We start from the raw sequence: 10,947 nt of genomic DNA, 5'->3' as shown, positions 1-10,947 counted from the left end.
CAAGTTTTTGGCCGAACGTTTCAAGCCATTTTTAGACCACTTCCGTCCACTTTTTGGACTTACAAAAGGTATAGACTTCTTCTACATTGTATAGTTTCCACAAATGCTTTTAAATTGGTTTATACATATTATGCCACGATTTACTTAATTTTAAAAATACTGTTGTGATTGAGTTTTATATTGTCATGGCATTTCATATGCATTTTTACTTTCTTATGAATATTGTACTGCTTACGAACACACAGGTAAGTTCAGGTAAGCTTGTTATGTTGATTGGGATTATTGAATCATTATGGCATGCTTATATTCATATAGTTCGCTCATCATTGCTACTTCCCAATGTTAGTGCTCCCACCTCGGGCTAGGGCCAGTTCTTCACGTGTATGTTCACCTCCCGCACTGCATGCTCGCTTTGGATCCAAGTAGATGCCAGTCCTATTGTACAGGTCACATTATGTCACATCCCAATCTCGACTCCGCCGTAGCACGATATTGTCCGCTTTGGGCTTACCATTCCATCACAGTTTGTTTCTAGGAACTCAGACGAGAACTTCCCAGTGGGTCACCCATCTTAGGATTGCTCGCCCGAACTCGCTTAACTACGAAGTTCCGATGGAATCCGAAACCAATGAGTTCCCAAAAGGTCTCGTGCTATACGGAGGGGGATCATGTACATATAAGGCACATCACCCCCTCTCTGTTGGTCGATGTGGGATCTTACAATCCACCCCACTTAAGGGGAACCCGACGTCCTCGCCAGCATATCCGCAGCGAACGGCTCTAGTCAATCAATATTCTAGCAAAGTAACCAAGAATATTTAACGTACCCATGATTAAGTCTGGATTATTTTATGCATGCCAATCTCGACTCCGCTGTAGCACGATATTGTCCGCTTTGGGCTTACCATTCCCTCACGGTTTTGCTTTTGGGAACTCAGATGAGAACTTCCCAGTGGGTCACCTATCCTAGGATTGCTCTCACCCTTCTGTTTTTCGCCCCTCCAGGTCCTAAATAGCTGAATTTCTTCGTGGTGTACGAGGAATAGCTGGGGATTCTGGCATACTCCAATTAAAAGTAGAAATTGTTTCCGGTTGTGTGCTAAACACTTATTTAGTTTCAACTGTACTGTTGATATCTATGCTCTGAATACTTGTATTCTATGGGTTCTACCCACTACTGCACACTCACTTTATTAGTTAAATTAAGTTCTTGTTACGATTTTAATTATTTACATTCTCACATCACTTACACTTTTGGTTACATCACCTTCGGGTGACGGCCAGCATGCCTCGACTCTGGTCCGAGTGTGTCATGCAGTACATATGTCAAATTAAATCAAGTCTTTGATTTTATTTATTTTATTGATACACATAGATACATATATGTATGTGTGAGACAACTAGGGTATGTATTGTAGTAAATCACACACATGTACATTGGCTTTGAGTTAAAATATAAAAACAAAAAAAAAACAAAAAATTAGGTTCCTATCTCTATTTTTCCTACTCTATTATTAAAACCTTATTCATTTTCAATTTTTTTTTTATCAAGGTCCTTAGATTTTAATAAACATCATTAATTTTTTCAACAATAAAATATTTTTATTTCTAAATACATTCATTTAGCATTTGAAACGTTACATTTGATATATTTATATTTATGTCTAAATTTTTTATCATATATTTTTATTTTAGTTTTTACCCATTTTTAATTTGCACCTCTTTTTTTAATTTTGTACCAATTTTCTTTTCAGTTTTAATTTGTACTCATATATTAATTCTTTTTATGCCCATATTTTTTAAACTTTTATTTGTATTTGTACCCATATTTTTTAATTTATTGTACCCATTTTTAATTTTACTAAATGTACTCATGCTAATTATATGTATTATTTTATGTTTTAAAATATATCAACAGTTATTTTTTTAAATATGTTAATAATTATGTGGGTACATTATTTTTTTGCAATAATTTTTGTGAAGAACAATACAACAACAACAACAACAAAGCTTCTTCCCACTAAGTGGGGTCGGCTATATGAATCCTATGTGACAACCCATCCTTAATTTTCTATGTAATCTCTCCCTAAATATGTAAATTACTGTTTATGCCCTTGTTGGCAAGTGACATGGATGTATTTATTCGCTCTTAAATTTTTTATTCTCGCTATCGTAATTAATTTGTACTCGTTGTTACGAGTGTATGTTAATTTTATTAGTGTTAGAAACAATATTCCGGATAGATCTTTTGGTTTTCTTTTACTGTAGGAAATCTGTAAAAGCCTATCCTTTTACTTCTGTAAAATTTGGTCCGTGCCTTATGTTTTTCACCGATCAGTCTTCATCCCTCTTTCTGGCACCCAATCAGACTCTCCCTCTCTCTGCCCAATTAGAAACCATCAATTCTCTCTCTCATCTCCTTCTTTCTCTCAAACCTGTACCTCGCTTTTCTCGGCAACAAAGAAGACCACCACCATCTCTTCACATATCAAACCTGAAAACCACATATTTGGACTCCTTTCATCACCACGAACTTAACCATACCCTCAGATCATGCGTTGGTTGAGTTTTGAGTGGTCAACGCGGAGCAACTCGGAAGCTCTGACTCGGTGGTTTTTGTGTCAACACAATCGCGACTGAGTTACCAAGTTTTAAAGGTTTTGGAAGCATCCACGCAGCTCCCCTAAGGTCCCTAGACTAGTTTTGGTGGAGCATTGATGTCAAAACAAACACGTTCAAGGAGTTGACTTTTTGGATAAGACCTTTAAGCAGTTTTCAGATCATTTTCCATCCACTTTTGGACTTTTGGAATGTATAAGTTGTTTTACTCTTCATAAGCTTCAAATCCATATAAATTTCATGAAAAATTGTTAAGAATTGAGCAAGCTATAAAGGTTTGAAATTTTCCCAGAAATCAATGAAATTTTCCATTTTCTAGCGAGTTCAAACGACGGCAAATGACGGTCACTGGCGAGTCGGAGAAGACAACGGAATATTCCATCAACCCTGACAGAATATTCTAACAGCGTTAGGTAACGCTGTAAACTTCTGTTGAGGTTTAAACAGAATATTCTTAACACCATTAGTCACACAGACCGCACGTGCTACACGTGGTTGGTGCGTGTGGCCATGCCTTGGCCGGCGCATGAGGGCGCATCCAGTGTCCAAAAATATTTTTGAAAATTTGTGTAGGTCCGTGACGTTGAGTAGATCGATTTCATATATTCAAAGCCTCTGTTTGATCAAATTATGAGAAGTTATTCCTAGTTTTTAGCGTGCGTCCTTATTAATTAATTATAAATAGTTGTTTCGCATATAAGGGAAACCTACCCTGAGGACGTACGTGGACAAGCGAGATTAGGGGGCTACGATCCTACAACATACCAGTGAGTGGGCATTTTGCTTTCGTATATGACGTATATACTTTATAGTTTCCATAAATGCTTTTAAATGGTTTTATGCATTTATGCCATGAATTATACATGTTTCTAAATGCTATGACATGGTTGAGTTTTATATTGCATCACGGCATATCCATATGCATATTACTTGTATGTAATTGATGTGAATGGTTTGAAATGATAATGTGAATGCATAACGCTAAGGTAAGTCCAGGTAAAGTTATGATGTGAATTGAAATGGTTGAATCATTATAGCATGTTTTGCATATAGATTGCTCACCATTGCTACACCCCGGTGTTAGTGCTCCCGCCCAGGGCCAGGGCTAGTCCTTCATGTGTATGTTCACCTTCCGCACCGCACGCTCGCCTTGGATCTAAGTAGGTGCTAGTCTTGTCGTACATGTCACATTAGGTGACTCTGATTCATAGGTGACCTGTGCATAGCACTAGTCTTCATGTGAACGTAGCACTAAAGCGATTATTATTACATATAATCCTGTCGTACATGTCACATTAGGTGACTCCGACTCATGTGTTAGCATAGACTGATGAGCGATAGGTGCAGTCGTATAGGTCACATTAGGTGACTCTAACTGACATGTTAGTATAGATTACAGCACATAATCATATCTATACTGTTATTGAGAATATCTAATGTGGCATACTTCTGGACTTACTTTTGGCATGCACTTATTTTCATATACGTAGTATGATATTTTGGAAACTATACATGTTTTACAACGAGCGTTAGTATGATTGAAAAATAAATGGATTTTATAAACCTTTATTTTTGTCACCATTCACCCTTCTATTTTTTGGCCCTCCAAGTCCTAGTTAACTGATTTATCTTTGTGGCGTACAAGGAATAGCTGGTGGATTCTGACATATCTCCATCTTAACATAGGAACTTATCTCTAGTTGTGTAATTAGTACTTCTCTCGTTCTATTGCTTTAGCCTTATGTTATATATGCTCTGAATATTTGTAGTTATGGGTTGTTACCACTACTGCACACTCACGTTATTAGTTAATTAAATTCTAGTTTCGGTTTTAATTTATTCACAATTTTCTGACATCACTTGCACTTTTGGTTACGTCACCTTCAAATGATGGCCAGCACGCCTTGATTCCGGTCGAGGTGTGTCATCCTAGAACGCCATTGCGCTCGGTTATGTGTCACGCCTTCCGTTAGATCCAAGTACTCTAAGTCTTTTTTTAGAGTCTCTTCCAAAGTCTTCCTAGGTCTTCCTCTACCCCTTCAACCTTGAACGTCTGTCTTGTAATCGTATCTTCTAATCAGAGCATTCGTTTCACATGTCCAAACCACCGTAACTAATTTTCTCTCATCTTTCCTTCAATTTCGGCTACTCCTACTCTACCTCGGATATCCTTTCCTAATCTTATCCTTTCTTGTGTGCTCACACATTCAACGAAGCATTCTCATCTCCACTACACCCATTGTATGTACGTGTTGATGCTTCATCGCCCAACATTCCGGGCCATAAACCAGTGCCGGTTTTATTTCCATCCTATAAATTTTTCCCTGAGCTTCACTGGCATATGACGGTCACACAACACGCATGATGTACTATTCCACTTCATCCATCTAGCTTGTATACTATGGTTTAGGTCTTCATCCAACTCTCCGTTCTTTTGCAAGATGGATCCTAGGTAGCGAAAGCGGTTACGCATTGGTACTTCCTGATCTCCAATCCTCACCCCTAGCTCATTTGAGCCTCTGTTTGCACTAAACTTTCACTCCATATACTCTGTCTTTGACCAACTTAGGTGAAGACCTGTAGATTCCAACACTTCTCTCCAAAGGTTAGGCTTCGTATTTACTCCTTCTTGAGTTTCATCTATCAACACTATATCGTCTACGAAAAGCATACACCAAGGAATATCATCTTGAATATGTCCCGTTAACTTATCCATTACCAAAGCAAAAAGGTAAGGATTTAAAGATATGTCTTGATGCAACCCTACAGTTATGGGGAATCTTTCGGTTTGTCCTTCATGAGTTCTTACAGCAGTCCTTACTCCATCATATATCCTTTATATCTTGGATATATGCTACTTGTACTCTTTTATTCTCTAAAATCCTCTAAATAATGTCTCTTGGGACCCTATCATACACTTTTTCCAAATCTATAAAGACCATGTGCAAATCCTTTTTCATATCTTTATATCTTTCCATCGATATTCATAAGAGATAGATTACCTCCAAGGTTGAGCACCCTGGCATGAACCCAAATTGGTTGTCTGAAACCCATGTCTCTTGCCTCAATCTATGCTCAATTACTTTATCCCAGAGTTTCATTGTATGACTCATTAACCTAATACCCCTATTGTTCATGCAGTTTTGGACTTTGCCCTTATTCTTGTAGATAGGCACAAAAGTGCTGTTTTGCCACTCATTTGGCATCTTCTTCGTTTACAAAATCCTATTGAAAAGGTCTGTGAGCCATGTTATACCCGTCTCTCCCAGGACTTTCCACACTTCGATCAATATATCATCTGGGCCCACTGCTTTTCTATGCTTCATCTTTTTCAATGCTACAACCACTTCTTCCTTCCTAATTCGGCGGTAAAAGGAATAGTTTTTACACTCTTTTAAGTTACTCAACTCCCCCAAAGAAGTACTCCTTTCATGTCCTTCATTGAAAATATTATGAAAATAACCTTTCCATCTATCCTTGACCACGTTCTCTGTAGCAAGAACCTTTCCATTCTCATCCTTGATGCACCTCATTTGGTTTAGGTCCCTTGTCTTCTTTTCCCTTACTTTATCTAGTTTATAGATATCTAACTCTCTTTCTTTGGTATCTAGTCTGTTGATGCACAAAATCAGCGAAGACTTTGGTACAACAGAAAGTGTCAGGTTTTGTGACCTTCGCTTGGTTGCTTCGGTCACTAGTGAGGATAAGTACGTAAATGAATAGAGACAGAGAAGCAAACACAGGATGTACGTGGTTCACCCAGATTGGCTACGTCCACGGAGTAGAGGAGTTCTTATTAGTAGTGAAGGGCTTACACAAGTACAAAGGATCAAGCTCTCAATTTAGTGAGTTCTTGTGAATGATTTAACACAAAATGGCATTAGGCAATATTGTGGGGGAATGACCCCTATTTATAGAAAAACTTGTAGCTTTGTCACATTGACATGTGTCATGTTATGATTGGTTCTTGATGTTGACACGTGCTGCGCTCTGATTGGCTTCTAATCTTGACACGTGTCGAGTAGTGATTGGCCTCCTGGTCGGAGGGGAACTCTTCTGGGTCCTTGACAGTATAGCGTTGGCCGGTGCTCGGTAGTTTCGGGATTGGTCAAGTATGGTACAAACATAGTCACTTATACATATCGTCAAAAGCTGCTAGCTTAGCTTCTCTCACAGCTTTCTTCGCCTCCTTCTTCTATATTCTATACCTTTCACCGTTTTCATCGGTCCTATTCTTGTATAAAGCCTTACAATATTGGTTCTTAACCTTAACCTTTGTTTGTACCTCCTCCTTCCACCACCAAGATTCCTTTTGGTGTGGAGCAAAGCCCTTGAACTCTCCTAATACCCCTTTTGCTACTTTTCGGATACAACTAGCCATGGAATCCTACATTTGGCTAGCTTCCCCCTCTCTATCCCAAATGAATTGGGTGATTACTTTCTCTTTAAAAATGGCTTGTTTTTCTCCTTTTAGATTCCATCATCTAGTCCTTGGGCACTTCAAGGTCTTGTTCTTTTCTCTCTCTCTTTTGATATGTACATCCATCAACAACAAGCGATGTTGATTAGCCAAGCTCTCTCCAGGTATAATACTCTAAAATTGATTTTTAAGTATTTATTATATTTTAAAAATGTTATTTGATTTGTCTAAATTTCATAATTTGTGGGACATTAAATGCATGAGTTAAATCTCTTAAATGAGGCTAAAGACCTTGATCAAAATATTTAAAGAAACAAGGTTTCAGTCTAATAATTAGGTTGATTAGGGACTGAAACCAAAATGACCACAAAAAAAAAAAATCATAGCAAATAAATTTAAAAAAAAATTATGTTTCTAACATTAACCTAACTCTTCATTTTAGTCTCTATATTTCAAGATCAATTAATTTGGTTTTGATTTTTAATGGACCACATCAATGTGATCATTCCATTAAAATTTTGTCAATTTTTATGTTAGTATGTTGATGTGCTACACATGTGAGCTTCACAAATTTAATAATATGGTGCCACGTGAATTATACAAAATAATTAATTCTTTTATATTATCTAAATTTCTAAAAGCCATAAAAACAAAATTATAAAAAGAAAAAAAAATAAACAAATTAAAACCAAATCCAACACTTTCCCTCTTTCCCTCCGGTCAGAACACCTCTACCACCACCACCACCACAACAATTATATAAATCCTTTCTTCGTTTGTTGCACAAGTAATCAGCTTCTCAACCCTTATGCTTCAAGTACATCAAGGTTATGCTAGCTCCAACTGAAAAAAAGGGCATCGGCTTCGCGGTGATACTGGAGGACGCTGAGGACGAAGATGGGGTTGAGTACGTGGTTAGCCGGACACCTTATTGGCCGAATCAAGCACCAGGTTTCCGCCAAGAATCGTCCTATTTTGGACTTGTGGGTCTCGCAAGTGTGCCACATCAATGTACAAACATAATTATTGACAAAATTCTAACAGAATGACTACATTGATAGGCGGCACTAAAATTTAGAGATCAAATTGATCAATTTTGAAACTCAAATATTAAAATGAAGAGTTATGTTAATATCATAAACTATTGGGCATAAAAACCCTATATAAAATACATATTTTACACAGAGAATTCCCACGTGCATGACCCAATTATCTCTAACCAGTTGGTCAAAAGTATGTCTGGTTTAAAATTGTGACCTTGGTTTTGATTTCCCAATTCACATTGCTAAACAGTAAGCTAGCTAGCTACTATCAACTATGATTTTGTTGTTTATGTAAAAATATGCCCTAATATCATAGCATCTAATTACAAATGTGGGTTTACAGCACAAGTGGAGGAGGACCTAATTATCCTTGCGTGTTGGCAAAGGCAATTAGGGTATTAGATGCATGATTAATTGTTGAATATTTGATTGGCCCAAACAAAAAGTTGAATATTTTCAAGCTGAATAATGTTCCTTTGTGAGATAATGACATCCTAACGTGTAATTTTGATTTACATTATTGTTCGCGATAAGATTATTTATCTGACAGCAGAAGTGTACAAACGAAAATTTTTCTCTTGAAGATTATTCATCCATAAGAAATATTCAAATTCCAGAAAGTAGGCATCAATGTTCCTAAATGGACAATAAACAAAGGTAAATTTGTCTTGTGAGTTTTGCTCAGTCACTTAAAAGCCAGCCACAAAAGAATGAGTATTACCTATTAGATCCATCAGATCAAACGACATTAATATAGGGCATGATAGGTTTGAAATAATAGTTGATTAGGTTAGGTGATCTTTAGATTTGAGAAGGACCACACGGAGAAAATTTTCGCCGAGAATATAGTCCGGTACAAAAAATGTTCTACTACAAATGGTTGGATACTTAAAAAAAAATATTTCAACCAATTGTATCATCACATTTAATGTTCCGAGCATTGTTTCTGACACGATAGGACCAAATGATAGATATGCAGATATGCAGTCTCATGGAACACGTGAATGCTTACCAAAACGACATAAGCAAAGTTCCAAGTTTTCAACAACGTTTACAGTAAACCAATTAACGTCAAGCTCAGATAGGATACGACTAGTCCTAGTCCTACCTGTTTGTCCACATCTCTGCTCGTAATTTCATCTTCATCCTATCCAAACAATTTTTATTCACTAAATCTATTTCAAGTGATATCAATCTTTTAAATGTTGAAAGAGAATCCAAGTTCAAATCGAAAATTGAAAAAAAAAAAAAAACACACACACACACACGCACAATTTGTATTCAACTACATACCTAGTCACAAAAAACATCAACCAAGTTTGGGGTTCAAAACTTTACGAACAACATTAAGCAAGTTTCGCGTCGAAGTTTTCTGTCGCGAGTCAGTAATTTTCCACTTCTATATGTACAAAGCCAATGAGCAATTGATGAAGAAGGTGTTGGCGTTGGTGTTGGTAGGAAAAGATGCCTGAAAAGTGTGTTAGGGATTATCATAATGGTGCACATAAAAATCATACCAAATTTTACATAAGAAAAGAGACCAAGTCATGTCATCGAGACGGGTAGTGTGACCTACAATGTGGTTTTTAATTCCTCCAATGGTGTAAACTTAGCTCTTTATAATCAATATTTAAGTCGCATTCCAACGCAATCTACAAAAGACAAGAAAATAAGAACTTAGAGTGAAACAATCAAAACAGCAAGAAGGTTCAAGTAGTTAAAAACATTCAACTTTCTCGGATTAGGGGAATCGAGAGAGATGGTATTTTCTTTTCTTTCTTTTAGAAGATTTTCGAGTTGGATAACTTGAACACCTAAAGGGTAACGCTTTGACCAAATGATGAGATGCTACAAACCTTGATCTTTAACAGAATTATATGAAATACCAACAGGTGAGCTCCAACATCGCCTACTATTTTTATCTGAAACATGTTCTTCCTTGAACCATCTTGCAAAGATGCCTCTGCAACAATCTGGCTGACATTTACACATGGAAACAGAATCCTAGTTTCGAAACTCACATTGCTGCTGTGAGCAGGCTGAAGGAAACCGGGAATCCGAATGGTTCCAATAGGCAGTCCATCATGAAGACTCAGAGTTTCAAGACGTGAAGGGCTATACCAGATTCCAAACTTGTTAGGATTTGTAGCATTCAGGGATAATGTGATTACAGATGAAAGAAACAGGGTTGAACCCGAATAGGCGTTGAGCTTATACGAATCCAAGCTTAAATTTTGAAGGGAAAAAACTGGCTTCTGGGGCTTTAAGTGGAAGATTACAACCAATACAATCACACCAAGAAAAACAACTGCTAAGAGAAAATAGAGGAGGAGAAAGAAGCATGATCTTTTGAAAGAACATGCACGGCAGAGTTTTCGGAAACATAAATAGTCCGAATTTTGTGATGAAACATCCATCGAAGATCATCATGTTAGCTTAGGCTAATTGACTGTACTATTATGTGTTTGTTTTATGATTGTTAATTAATGGAACTACTTGTACATGAAGAAGGAATTTGATTTCTTTCTTTTAACTGTGGCATTGTGTTATTCCTTTCTAGATTGATTCCACAACCTTTCAGTAGACCATGTAAAGAAAGGAATGAATTTCTTTTCTCAAACTTGCTTTATGCTGCCAAATTAAAAGAGTTAAGATTTTGTCAAATCCCAATTTGCTTCCCTTCTTTGGTCAAATACCATGGCTCGGAAAGATCATCGATTTCTTACAAGAAAGAAATGCTTTCACAAGTTATTACAAGGTTCTGCACGCTTCTTGTGCCAGTAATAGCTTCTCTAATCTAAACTACTTATGAATAAAACCATCATTGTCAACCAAAATAAGGTAAAAATACTATTTAATCTTCTA

General features: G+C 36.9%; 1 long non-coding RNA gene across 1 annotated transcript; it reads right to left on the bottom strand.

Moving 5' to 3' along the window:
• Positions 1-9,087: 9,087 nt before the first annotated feature.
• Positions 9,088-10,535, bottom strand: LOC103403350 (uncharacterized). Its single transcript, XR_011578140.1, has 3 exons — positions 9,939-10,535; positions 9,659-9,734; positions 9,088-9,550 (listed from the first exon to the last, which is right to left on the bottom strand). It is a non-coding gene; the product is annotated as an uncharacterized lncRNA (long non-coding RNA).
• Positions 10,536-10,947: the final 412 nt, after the last annotated feature.

This window comes from Malus domestica, chromosome 17 (genome assembly GCF_042453785.1).
Source record: "Malus domestica chromosome 17, GDT2T_hap1".
NCBI classification, from domain to species: Eukaryota; Viridiplantae; Streptophyta; class Magnoliopsida; order Rosales; family Rosaceae; genus Malus; species Malus domestica.
The sequence above is the reverse complement of the archived record's forward strand: the minus strand, read 5'-3'. Positions and strand labels throughout refer to the sequence as shown.